The 14074-nt window shown below is 31.8% G+C and overlaps 2 long non-coding RNA genes across 2 annotated transcripts in view; one reads left to right on the forward strand and one right to left on the reverse strand.

Annotated features, from left to right (window-relative positions):
- The window catches only part of LOC148277382 (uncharacterized), a 47858-nt gene that overhangs the window by 12694 nt on the left and 21090 nt on the right, over window positions 1-14074 (reverse strand). The gene's annotated exons all lie outside the window — the stretch shown is intronic.
- Window positions 5319-6250, forward strand: LOC148277384 (uncharacterized). Its single transcript, XR_015823502.1, has 2 exons — window positions 5319-5395; window positions 6159-6250. It is a non-coding gene; the product is annotated as an uncharacterized LOC148277384 (long non-coding RNA).

Consider the following 14074-nt stretch of genomic DNA (forward strand, 5'->3'; position numbering starts at 1 on the left):
AAATATCTCGATGACGATACGAACGAGTACGGTTACCTGACGAAAAAAATCACTTGCGGATACGCACTTTACTTGACCTATATCCTGGGTAATAATATATCAGACTCACTCCGTTGGAAGACGGGAGTTCCACAGTGGATCCTGATGGCGAAGAAGATGAACACGGATATGATCGGGCTGCAATTTTGTCACGAGATATATTTATGTGTACTTCGAATGAGATCTCTGAATGCGAGTCTTTATTCTTCATCATGTTCTGAAAAGCGAGTCGTCTGGGACTTCAGGTTCACTACTTTATTAGGAGGAAATCACCATCAGATGAAAAAGGAGCAAACAACCGATATAACTAAACTTATTAAAGCTTATAGTAAGTTGAAAGAAAATACTAAGATTATAGAAAAACGGATCGGCTCAAATGTAAGTTGAATCCTTTTACCTACATATATCGTCGTGATCGTAAAACAATGACGGATGTGCGAAAAATGCGACATTAACTTTCCTTTACATTGAATTTGATCTTGAAAGGGTTTTTTACGTTTTAAATTTTTATATTTATTATATTTTTTTCTTAGCATTTTAAAAAAGGTATTTTTATTTTATTTTATTTATAAAGGAAAAACAACAGTAGTTATATCAGAATACAAAATATAAAAAATAGTACATACATCCAGTTAAAGTTTTTCACAAATATAATGAGAGAAAATGTTACACAGTAAGGAGAAAAATAATATATTATATAAGACATGATAAAAAAAAGAGCTCGTAAGAAGGTTAAGGGATGAGGAAATAGAGTGGAGGAGTGGAGGAGAGGGATTTTCATAATAAAGTTGACCAATTCAAAATTTTGATAACATAATAAAATAAACATATTTAAATGAACATAAACTTATTACACACTAACAAATGTTTCATTTTACAGTGTTTCAAAAAGTTTTTTTTTAAGTCACAAAATTTCGTATTAAAAATATCTAAATGGGGACAAAGTAAATTAAATTTGGAGCATGCAAGGGCATGGTCTGTTTGTGGGTGTACATTTTATTTTAAATTTCAATAAAGGCTACTGGAAGAATATGATAGATATATAAAAAAAGTGCTTATATTAGAACACATTTTTTTGTCAATAAAAATAAGAAAATAATAAAGTATATGCCACTCTTACTTACTTATTTATTCCAGGTTTGAAAAAAATATATATAACTAATCCGAGTATCAAATAATGATAATCTTTTGTGCTTTTCAAATTGTGACAGTGTCAAATAAAACTTTAAATAGCTCTCATGTAAAGTTGAAGAAAATCACATGCGTCGTTGTTATACGATAATGATGATATAATCTCGTACATTAAAAAAAAAACTCAACTCATAAACGTTCATATTATTTATTATACGTATATAAACTGAATATCTCATAAGGTAAAACTCGCTAGGAACAATTAACAGTTGTTATTTTACGTATCTTGAAATAACTTTAATCTTTGATCATAATACTCTAGAATTGATTGATTTAGTCTGTCCTTTATAACACGCACACAAGAATTTAAGCCTTATTATTGTGGTATCCAAGCTAAATCAGGGTCATTTTCGTCTGTTAAAATTTAATATTCGAACAGAATAATAACTTTCTTTCTAAATGTGTATATTTTTTTTATTTTTTTTTTTTATTCAAATTAATGTACAAAAGCAAACAAAATCTAGATCGCACCAAACTAATAATAAAAATTAACAACTTACAACAGGGATGGAGAATACCTTAAATAAGGGAATATGGAAGTCAAGGCATTTACAGGGCTTATGATCTGTCTTGGCTGGTTTAAGTGGCCACTTTACACACTGTGTAACATTCACCATTTTGCCTATGTTTGAACATCCATATTTCTTCAATTCTTCCATTTGTTGATTTTAGTGAAGTTAAAGAGCTGAAACCTTTATTGTTGTGAAGAGATTCATCTGACTGAATTATTTCACATACTAGGCAACGCCTGAAAACAATGGTGAATGTTACACAGTGTGTAAAGTGGCCACTTAAACCAGCCAATGACAGGTCATAAGCCCTGTAAATGCCTTGACTTCCATATTCCCTTATTTGAGGTATTCTCCATCCCTGTTGTAATTTGTTATTAATAAAAACAAAATTATCAGCGCATTTCTGTACAAGTTTTAATTTATTTATTTTTATTTAAATAGTAAATTATCACAAAATATCAAATAAACACAAATTTTAATCTTTAAATCTATTTTTAAAAAATAAATCATGAGTACCAGCATGTAACAGTCGGCTAAAGCTGACTGTTATCCTTTTAAGTCTAAATTTTTTGCAACAGAGAAGGAAAACATTTTTGAGAAGGGAATACGGAAGTCTAGGTATTTACGGGGCTTATGACTTGTCATTGACTGGCTTAAGTGACCACTTTACACACCGTACAACATTCACCATTCTGCCTATGTTTTAACATCCACATTTCCTCAACTCTTCTATCTGTTGACTTTTGTGAAGTAAAAGAGCTGAAACCTTCATCCGGCTGAACCATTTCACCTACTAGGAAACACCTGAAAATAAATTTTTAATTTTTCTACTTCTCATACCGGTTAGTTTAATTAACAATGTTTTGAAGATTTAATAGATTAAAAAAAATTTTTTTTTTTTATTTTCATATTTATTTAATTACATATGTTTACATTTTGTGTACATTTATTTTGTGATTTTTTGTAGACAGGTTCGATTTCCTCCCTAAGGAGTTATTTAGATTTAAATTTGTAAAACAGTGTAGTTTTGTTTTTCAGATATTTCTGGCATCGTTAACAGCCATGTTGACAGTTATTACGGCAGTAAATATTTTTGTAAAAAATAACGAATATACTGACTCAACGGTACGTTACATCTTTCTATATATTATTCTTCTGTATGTGTGATGTCACTGAACTCCTCCTAAACGGCTTAACCGATTTACGTGCGGTTTTTAACGAAATGCAGATCTTTGTGATGCACGTGTTTGTAGATATTAAAATTTCCAATCTAATTTGTAAAAAAAAAAATAGAAGCATAAACGTTTTTTTAGACCCGCCAGTGTTGCATTCGACGATAATGCTTTTACAAAAAAATGGAAGAATGAATGAATGAAGAATTTTTTGATTGGAAACTAAGTTTGATTTTGAATGTTTACAAAATCATTCGTTTTTATGGATCCCAATCAGATTTTTTCCATAAATTTCTTATAATTTCTACCGATTTATTTCTTTTTACTGGATTTTTGGTAATACTAATATAAAATGAACTGACATTAAATACATTTTTGAAAATAGCATTCCTGAATAAAGTGCAACTCTGTTGGTGAGAAGATTCGAGTTTAAGATTTGTAAAAATAATTCTATATTTGAAAATGAATTATTTTATGTTTTGGCATTCAACCATAATCAAGTACCTGGGTACCTACTTAAATTCAATATTTGAATATGAATAAATTTTAGTTTCGGAATTCAATTATAAACAAGTACCTAGTACCTATACTTATCAATAAAAAGTATTTTTCCTTTAATCCGGACAGTTTTTGCACACTTTCACGATACAATCGGGCATTTTTATATGTGTGTTTAAGTGGGTCCCTGTATGGTTTAGATTCACAATTGGACCCGGTAGGTGGCGCTATGATCTTAATGTCAAATGTCACTTAGTATATAGTTTATCGAAAATTCGAATTTTTCGAGATTTCGCGTTTGCTAAACCGTGCAACATTAGCTAATAGCAGGGAAGCCAAAGTCCGGGGGGCATATTCGTTAACATCCGACGCGTTGTCCATTCAGGATATTTCGGTCTTCTTCAGCAATGAACAAACAGAAAGCAGCCAGTCCACAATTTGTAAAAAAAATGAGATATTATTGTTCAGTTGGTTCAGAAAGGTCAATTCTATGTTTTGCTAAAAACAGCCAGGCCACTTTCATACAAAAAATTGTAATAATCACCTTCTGAAGATAGTGTCGATCACAAAAACGGCATTTCTCAATTTGCAGAAAACATCCACAGAACTAGAAAAACCTTGCGGTATATATAGATGCTAACGCCTTCAGAAATCTAGTTCTCTCAAATAAATTAAAGTGGATAAATACCAAGTATTTTCATTTTATAAATTCGTGTCTGTAATAAAAATATACTCGTATGTTTTAATTTAGAATGTCACCTCATACATTGAAGCTTTAATTAGGTATCATTTAATATTCGATGTGTGTAAAATGTGCAAACTGCATATTTTAGGTTGTATGGTCAGAAAATTACAAAAATTCCTTTAACACATTATTAAATTATTTAAAAAATTAATTAAGTGATTCTTTACAATTTCGTACCCTAATATATATATAGAATAATATGTTCAATACATAATAGTACAGCTCAGGTTGTGTGGCGAGCCAGACTTTAAAAATCATTAAAACTGGTCAAATACCGTACACACCTAAATTCTTTTTTGAATCATAAAAAATACGAATGCATGCATTATTTATCATTTGCTAAATTAAAAAAAACATTCCAACTGTTGCGAAAATGTGATTATTCACTCTTTTCACAAAAGTGCTATTATCTCAGTTTCACTTTTCTATGGTTGGCTGCTTTCTGCACGACTACGTTCAAATGAATCTCCCGTTCAGTAAACCACTTAGAGTGGATTCAGAAACATTTTTTTTCTGACGCGTTATTCACCCCAGTAATAACCGAACATACCTAATTCTTTTATGAGACATTTATGGCGATGCCGAAATAATATGTACATTGAAAACGAGAATAAGTTGATTGACGTGACTGCGCACGTGCTACTCTGGGACGATTTTGTGTCGTTACGAAATTGAACAGTGCTAATTAGGAGAAAATGCGGTCTCGCTTATTTTCTCGTATTTTCTCCCTGGAGGATTATGGCACCAGTGAAATGATTTTTTACATTTTATAGATATTTATCATTGGCGAATCCCTATGGTTTATTTAAAAATAGTTTATTATAGGAACTAGAACCACCCAAAAAACCCTTAAAAGCGCCCAGTTTTATATGCTGTCTTTGGACGCACAGATTTTTGAAAAACGCAGAAAACAGAAAATTTCACTTTGATTATCATCAGCCGTCTCTTGTCCAGTGGTGAACATAAGCCTACGAGAATGAACTTTTATTCATATTGCGAATGATCGCTGACACGTAAAGATTGGACAGCAAATGCAGTTTCCTATGAACCAGAAAGTGATTAATATAATATAAGTGGCTTATTTTTACAGGATGAGTGGTCAGTTGTGTCATTGTTCATATGGCAGTTCCATTATGTTGTGTATTTTTTTTGCGTAACATTAAGTGCAGAAGTTCTAATCAAAGAAAGTAACAGAACGATGGAACTCTTGGGAAAAATAACAATAGTTAACATTAAAGGTAAATATGACATTTTAAAATATTTCATTATGTATGCAAATATTAATTATATTTCTTTCAGATTAAATCTAGGTAAGGGCGAGAAAATTCCGGTAAGAATTAGGGTTAACATTTCAAAATGAAGGGATGCCTGTACAGTGCACAGGGTGCGTCAAATGCTCGTCTTAGGTTAAAAGCGGTAGATTCCCCAAAAGTTGTGAAAACGTCGGGGTGGCTTGTATTGCCGGCCTCTACCTGTTTCCGAACAATGCCGGCCGCACGCCTGTCTAGACTTTAAAATGCCTGTCAAATGCGGCAAACGCCTGTCAAATCCTAACCCTAGTCGGGATAAAATAACATAAGGTGAATTGATTTTAATTCGACACGGGTTGTGCCAACTGACGTGTTCAGATAGAAAAGAAAAAGAAAACAATTTTTGTGAAATAAATTGTATCATAAAAACTATTTTATTATTTAATTATTTAATGCTAAGCAAACGCACTAATCAATACACCACAAGGCTGATTAATTTCCATTGAATTTTGCAATTTTTTTTTTACTTAAAAGTATCTGCTGAATATTTTAAAAAATACAAAACAATAATCAAATTTCAAACCACCATAATTTTTCCGCGTAGTGCGGATTTGTATGATGGGTTTTAATCCTTATATCTTATATTAGCCTTATATTAATTTATCACTGCATTAGGATCTTGGTATATTGTGGTTTATGTAAATATTTGACATCGTTGCAATAATATATTATGAATGTGTTTTTTTTCTAGATCGAGAAAAGAGTCAAGATTCGAACAAATTTTATCGATTCATACAAAATAAAAAAATAAGTGTATTTGCATGGAGGCTCTTCCCAGTAGACTTTACACTGGCTTTCAACTTAATCGCTTTAACATCTTCATACGCAATCATACTTATACAAACGCGTGCGTAATACCAATATAATCCGACACGAGATCAGATAAGGGGCATGTTAGCACATCCCAAGTGCACGTATAATCGCGGTGACAGGCGCGCAAGCATCTATCAACTTACGGCAGAGCTCGCTTTCAACTCAATCGCTTTAACTTCTTCATACGCAATCATACTTATACAACTGCGTGCGTAATACCAATATAATCCGACACGAGATCAGATAAGGGGCATGTTAGCACATCCCAAGTGCACGTATAATCGCGGTGACAGGCGCGCAAGCATCTATCAACTTACGGCGGAGCTCGCTTTCAACTCAATCGCTTTAACTTCTATGTACGCAATCATACTTATACAACTGCGTGCGTAATACTAATATAATCCTACATGAGATCAGATAAGGGGCATGTTAGAACATTCCAAGTGCACGCATAATCGCGGTGACAGGCGCGCAAGCATATATCAACTTACGGCAGAGCTCGCTTTCAACTCAATCGCTTTAACTTCTTCGTACGCAATCATACTTATACAAACGCGTGCGTAATACCAATATAATCCGACACGAGATCAGATAAGGGGCATGTTAGCACATCCCAAGTGCACGTATAATCGCGGTGACAGGCGCGCAAGCATCTATCAACTTACGGCAGAGCTCGCTTTCAACTCAATCGCTTTAACTTCTTCATACGCAATCATACTTATACAACTGCGTGCGTAATACCAATATAATCCGACACGAAATCAGATAAGGGGCATGTTAGCACATCCCAAGTGCACGTATAATCGCGGTGACAGGCGCGCAAGCATCTATCAACTTACGGCGGAGCTCGCTTTCAACTCAATCGCTTTAACATCTTCATCTGCTGGCTTGTTCAGACTCATTGCATGCATTAGATGCCAGTTGTGTCTAAAATTGACAGGCGCACTGCAATTGCAATAAAAAAAACCTACCTATACTTAATTGATATTTGGTAGCATGAAAGTATATTTAATACTCACGTGAAACATGGAATAGTAAAAATAGTCAAATGCATGCTTCGAAACAGTCGGCGCCGCGCAGCAGTGTGTCGCTTCATTTACACCTTTTGAACGATGACGTCATGGAGGTATTCCCAGATAATTAGCGTGACAAAGTCATGCTTAATTTGGATGACTGATACAAGAGTTGATAAATGGGTGCATCGAAAAGCATAAATATTTTTGATGATTACAATTTTCTTTTATTTTCTCATTGTTGCGCTACGATCAAGATTGCGTTTGGAGTTTTAAGTGGTCGCTTTTGGTTGCATATTGAGTTTTCAGTAGTTGCTTTTGGTTGCGTTTTGAGTTTTAAGTGGTTGCTTTTGGTTGCGTTTTGAGTTTTATGTGTTTTTTTGGGTTCCGGAAAAATAGAGGGCCTTACAAGGCAGGTAATACCAATATCTCATTAAAAGTATGAGTATTCAATAAATTCAATTTAATTACATATTAGAGAAGTATGACCTTTTCATAGCTAGACACCTGTGAAGCTAATCTAGACACAGTATAAATGTACAATAAATTAATAAAAGCGCAATTAGAATAAAAATGCAAAAATACGCATTAAAACTAATTGAAGTATTGAGGTTGAAATAAGTTTAAATGAAGAAGTTCAGTGCTACCGGAAATTGGACATAAAAAATGTTTTCTTATACGTGGTACAAATAAGAGCATTCAATTATACGGCGATTAAATTATCAACTTTAAATGACGTCACAAGTTATTTTAATCAATCAACAGAGTGTTGCGATAGGTGCCAACTCACCAATCAGGATAACTTACCGAAGAGAACAGACAGAGGGTAGGGGTGACTGAGTGGAAATATAAGCAACAGAGGTGGGATTTTCCGGAGGACGATGAAACAAGCAGCGATTGTGGAGAGGTGCAGGATGATCCTCATCCACTGCGGTGTCCACAAATGCGGCTGACTTGTGAAGAGGATGATTTGATGATGGCCACTGATAAGGCGATGTCTGTCACTGCACATTGGAGTGGCAAGGTCTAAAGTCAGTGACGTCACGCGCGGAGTAATTTAAAAAAAATCACAGCGATGATAAAAAATAATACATTAGAATAAAGTTAAAAACAATTGGCTTAGTTTGATATTCATTAACATATATTTGTATATTATTTATTATAATTAAAAAAAACTTCCTCTTACCTGTAATACTTTATTGTTTACACTTAAGTCGATAAATAAAATACGAATGATTCTAATTGGCGTTTTAGACACAGTTTGTGCGTGTAGATTATTAATGATGTTTTCGAAGATAAGAAATGCTTATTAATTATGTAAAAAATACTTCATTAACACGAGGTAGGTAAAATAATAATTAGGTAAGTCGAATATAAAATAATGGGTATGTAAAATAAATATGTGTAAATTCAAACCGTTTCCTTCTGTAAGAGGGTGTTGTAAGTGAAAACAAATGTATAGTTGTTATAATAAAATGTGTATGAATAAAAAATGCAGGAATTGAAAATAATGAATGTGTTTCTAATATTAAGACTTTACATTTTTAGATTATTTGGATACGAATCAATTATGTTAAAAAATGTAACATCAAAATACGCGTTTCGAGCTTATACTTTTATCCTAGCCATATTTATAGTAACTGTGGATATTTGGAATTATACCAAAGACGCATTAAATGTTGATGGAAAATTTTCACCCACTTTGACATTCAAAACTGTGTTGAATTGTTTTTCGATATCCTTAACAGCGAGCTCGGTATTGGCGATTCTACTTGGCTCTTTGAAAAATTCCGATAGAAAAAAACTACACGACAATTTTCGTCAGATTCATAATGGCTTTTTTTATGAAAATTTTAATGAATTCTTCATGTTTAAATGCACGAAACATTTTTTTTTCATCTATCTATTGACCAAATCAATACAAAATGTGTTCGTGTTCATTATTTGGGATGGGAACATTTTTGTTGTTAGCATGTTGATAAAAGTGTTTATTTTGTCATTGTCCATTATTGACATATGCACAGTAGTAAAAACGTGCAATTATTATGTAAAATGTATAAATACAATTAATGCATCAAATTGTATACAACCAAACGTTGATAATGTCTTAGATTTTCAATTAACGAATATGTTTGATAGTACACAGAAAAATATCCGGAAAAAAGTAAAAAGGGAGTCATTTAATTATATCGACCTATATGATATTTTGAATGAAAATATAACATTGATTTCAAGAATATATGGAACTACGGTAAGTATCTACATATATATTTTATTATTACATTAATTTTCGTTTTCTTATATTTTTTAATAATAAACATTTGATAAACCCGTTTTTTTCAGTTAAATTCGATATTCGTGACATCATTACTAGGAATTTTGCTGACGATAAATGTGGCTACATTGAAAGCTAATTTATTAAATGCGGTAAATAAATGAATTATTAAAACAAATTTGATCAAACATTGATAAGATTCGCATCGCATACAAGGTTCATTATCAATATAAAAAAGAAAATTTAAATGTTTGAAAATACATTCCACAAATTTTAATAATAGAGAAAGTTAAGTAAATTTTCAAATATATTATTTTTTTAAGTAACTATTACGTTTGTGGTGTATTTTTCATTACCTCATTCCATATTCCCTCCATCCCGCCCGCTGACAAGCCTCTCAATAGAGGCTTAGCGGGTTATTCCTTTAAAAATCTACGGATAAAAATAAAGTTGTTTATTATTGCAATTTTTTTTCGTAAAACATAAATAATAACTATTTATTGGATAGGCATTCACTTACAATATTTCACAGTGATTTTTTGTGAAATAAAATACTGTGTCAGTGCATCTAATATCAAAATTATATTAAAAGAATTATACGACAGATCGTAAATATCAATACGGCACAAGGCGGATTGATTTTTATCGCATGGTAATACTATTTTTTTTATTATATTTATTTATTTATGGTAGGTAAACGCACTAATCGAGACATAACGGGACAGACTTATCTTACGATTTTACACGAATGATCGTGTTCAATTTATACGCAATTAATTATAAATGTAAATATTAACTTAATCATATTTTTGTCTAGCCGCAAGTTTTATCGGAAGTAATATGGTTTCTGGAATTTATTTGGAACTTTGTTGGTGCTACTAGCGCATTGGAATCATTAAATGCTGGAATTGAAAGATCAAAACAAATAACATGTAAAATTGCCGTACTGGAACATAAAGGTATAATCAAATAAATTACATATTTACTTTCTTTTTTTAATTGTAAATTTGATCACTACTTTTGAATAATCCATTTTTTTATAGTTTAAAGTTAAGCTTAAAATAAGTATTAGTATTTCTAAATTTATTTTTCTTTACTGTCTTTTTCACTGTCCTTCACATAACCATTCTTTTAATCTTTTGGTAATAAATAGTAAAAATAATCTCTTCCGAATACCATCTACACGACATTTTTGGCAGACAAAATGCGCGGGAGAGACCCGCATGCGCGACAATAGCAAGTGGATATTGCGCTACTAGGGCCTTATGCTGGACTCGTTCGTCTTTAAAATCGTATGTGACTTCCGTAATTCGACAAGTGACAGCTTTCTTGAACCACCCATACGAATGCAGTCGATTGGAAACCAGAAGACTTTATCTCGAGTGCCACAAAGCACGCGACATTGACAATCGAATGCGGCATCGTAACTTCAGCTGCCAAAATTCTTCCCTGTGGAACGCTCGGCATTCATGTTTAAATGACGAGTGGGTATTTTTGTTGTATTTCAACTTAAAATTAAGTAAACACTGATTAATTTTATAATGATGACGTGTCAACACATGTGCAACAAATATAGCTGTACTTATTTTTAATCTATTATCAAGTAAAGTTTCACTAGAAAAATTGATTTAAAAATGATTTTATCGCTCGTCAATGTCAAAATACGCATTTGAAATATTATATATTATACAATATGTTTTTAAAATCCATTAAATGAATATGAAATGTTTCTAATAACATGTGTGTTATGTCAAAGGCAAATAAAAATTATAAATGTTGCAGTGTCTCAGTAAAACATTTTCTTTTATTTTTTTCATTATATTCTATACACAAAATATTTGACGGGAGAAGTCTGACAAGAAACAATAAAAGTTTACGTGTGGCAGGAGAGCCATAGATAAATACGGATTTGTTAATGTTGCCACTTTTTCATTCGTCTTCGTAATTGAATTGTCGGAGGGTTTTCAAGAGTAGCATTATGACAAAGCAATCGAGATGCCCAATCGACTATTGTCGAGTGGGTGACAAAATGTCACATTTTTCCAGCATAAGGCTCCTGTTCTTTTCGTGCGCGAACAGTACACACGCGTGACTCGGTCAATGTTGCTGAGCTCTGCGGTGGGGGAAAGCCGTTGTCCTGCGGAGATAGCCTGCTTGTATATCTCTAGGACAATGTCTTGGTCTATTAGGCAGTATTATCTTGTACTGCGAACTATGCATAAAGAACGCCCGTAGGTATATGAGATAACATTCGGAAATGTTTCGTCAAGTATAATCTATTACAATTTTAAAACTAGGAGACAAATTCGGGTCGACTAATGCAATTCGTGCGCCGATTTCAAATACCTATTGGAGTTTATAGCTGGCTTACCACTGCGTGTATTAAAAAAAATGTTTGTCAATTGTTTTGCAGATAAAAAGCATTCAACAGAGCTGAACTATCAGTTGAAATATTTCATTAAAATGAAGCCAAAGTTGATGTTCGCTGGGATTACAGTGGATTTCACCCTCATCTACTCCATAGTGGCGATTACAACATCTTACATTATAGTTTTTGTTCAATTAGATAAAAAAAAGTTAGATGTAAAAGTTTCCACTAACATCTAGGTATTTAACATATCAATTTCCTCATTTCCTGGAGTCTGTTAGATGTTTTAAACGATTATTTACGATAGAAAAATTAGAATAATTATGTGAAATAATTAAACATTCAAGGTCTACTCACATAAAAGGTAAAATTAAACCATCAAATTAAGGGCCTACCTTAATTTTCTATAAACGATTTTATCATGGCAACATTTTAACAAAATTAGATGCGTACATTACGGATCCACACACAATTACGTTAGACTATAGAAATGGAGTATTTGTTAAAGTAACAATACATTTTTCTACGATAAATAATGTCCATTTGATCAAGAGTCGGTGAAAAAATTACGCGCAAAAAAATGTTCCATTATTTATTGAAAATGAATCGTGATAAAGAATTACCTCATATATTGATTTTTTGTTTTAAAATTTTGGTTTATAAAATTTTAGGAACAGTTTTGTAATTCAAAACGGTGTTTTTAAAAATTCTTCATTTTCTAGACTGTATTCAGTGGTCATAATATTACTTTTTACAATTAGTCAGCATGTTATATTTGCGAATAGATTTTACACGACGGAATCGTTACTTTTCTATGTTTCAATAGTCAGTTTTACGGTATCATTATTGATGAGCGCTATTTTAGCAATTATCACCAACTTATTTATCGGCAACAAAAAACTAATTATCCAAATCGAATATTTTATGCACATCCACGACATTTTGAAAGCGAAAGCGAAAGCAAATTTATCAATATCATTCAAAACGGCCAAGCAAGCCCAAAATTTGTAATATTTTTTGTGTTAAAATCTACGCAAAATCTTTTAAATATTTTGATTTGGGGTAAAAACATGTTTGTTATACAAACAATTGTAATTACTATAATTGTAGGGCTGAAAATTATAGAAATAAAAGAAAAAATACAAATGAGTAAACACTTACTAAGTGGATTAAACGAAACTATTGTTGATGTATTGCTTATTGTAAATAAGCTGTAAAAATGAAGAAGATCAATGAATTTTAGAACAACGAACTTAAATTTCGGAATGAAACTCCATCGAAAATTATTGAGAGAAAATCAAGAACCAAATATAAAAGCGCAATCAAAGATTGCGCTTTTATATTTGGCTCTTCTATTTTCCTTGTTACCGAAAGCACCAATAATATTTCTAGGCGATACTTTTGTTCGGTAAATACATATAAGCCAAGATGTATGAAATATTAAGTACTAAGTTTCGTTTACCTTTTTGTTTTATTTTTCAGATGATGTCAATACTAATATCAGTTTATCTATGGGCATTGTAGTTATTGCAAATTTGATAATAGGAGAAAAGATTTTAGCGGTGATTAAAACAAAAAAATATTTTTTGATTTAATTAATAATTTAGTTGATACGATACTAACATTATTTCTGTTAATTTAAGAATCAAATGATGTAATGTGGCTTTTTGAATTTACATGGTACCTAACAAGTAATGCCATGGAAGCTGAATATCTAAATGCAGAAAATAAAACAAATAATCGGAAAAATAGGAATTCTTACGTATAAAGGTGAAAAACCCGCAGCGTCGCAACATTTATTGAGTAAAATCAAAGCTTGGTTATAAAAATCCAATAGACGGATTCCGAAGGGTTTGTCTCGGGTCCTATATTATTCCTTTTTAAAGTTTTGCACACAAAGAGTAATGAAAATTGTTTTCGAATTATAAATAAACGAATGAAATAACGCAACAAAAGGTACAACTTCATAATTTAAATAAATAAAACAAATAAAAAATAAAATGCGTATCGTATTATTAGCGCAATGATTTTTTTTAGTTTCGTAATTTTAAAATTCACAATTTTAATTAGTAATTTTCATTCTTTTGTGAAGTAAAAGAGCTGAAACCTATATCATGTGAATGTGGCGCCTGCTACTC

This window comes from Micrasema longulum, unplaced genomic scaffold (assembly GCF_059751315.1).
Source record: "Micrasema longulum isolate JH-2025_06_02 unplaced genomic scaffold, ASM5975131v1 h1tg001039l, whole genome shotgun sequence".
NCBI lineage: Eukaryota > Metazoa > Arthropoda > Insecta > Trichoptera > Brachycentridae > Micrasema > Micrasema longulum.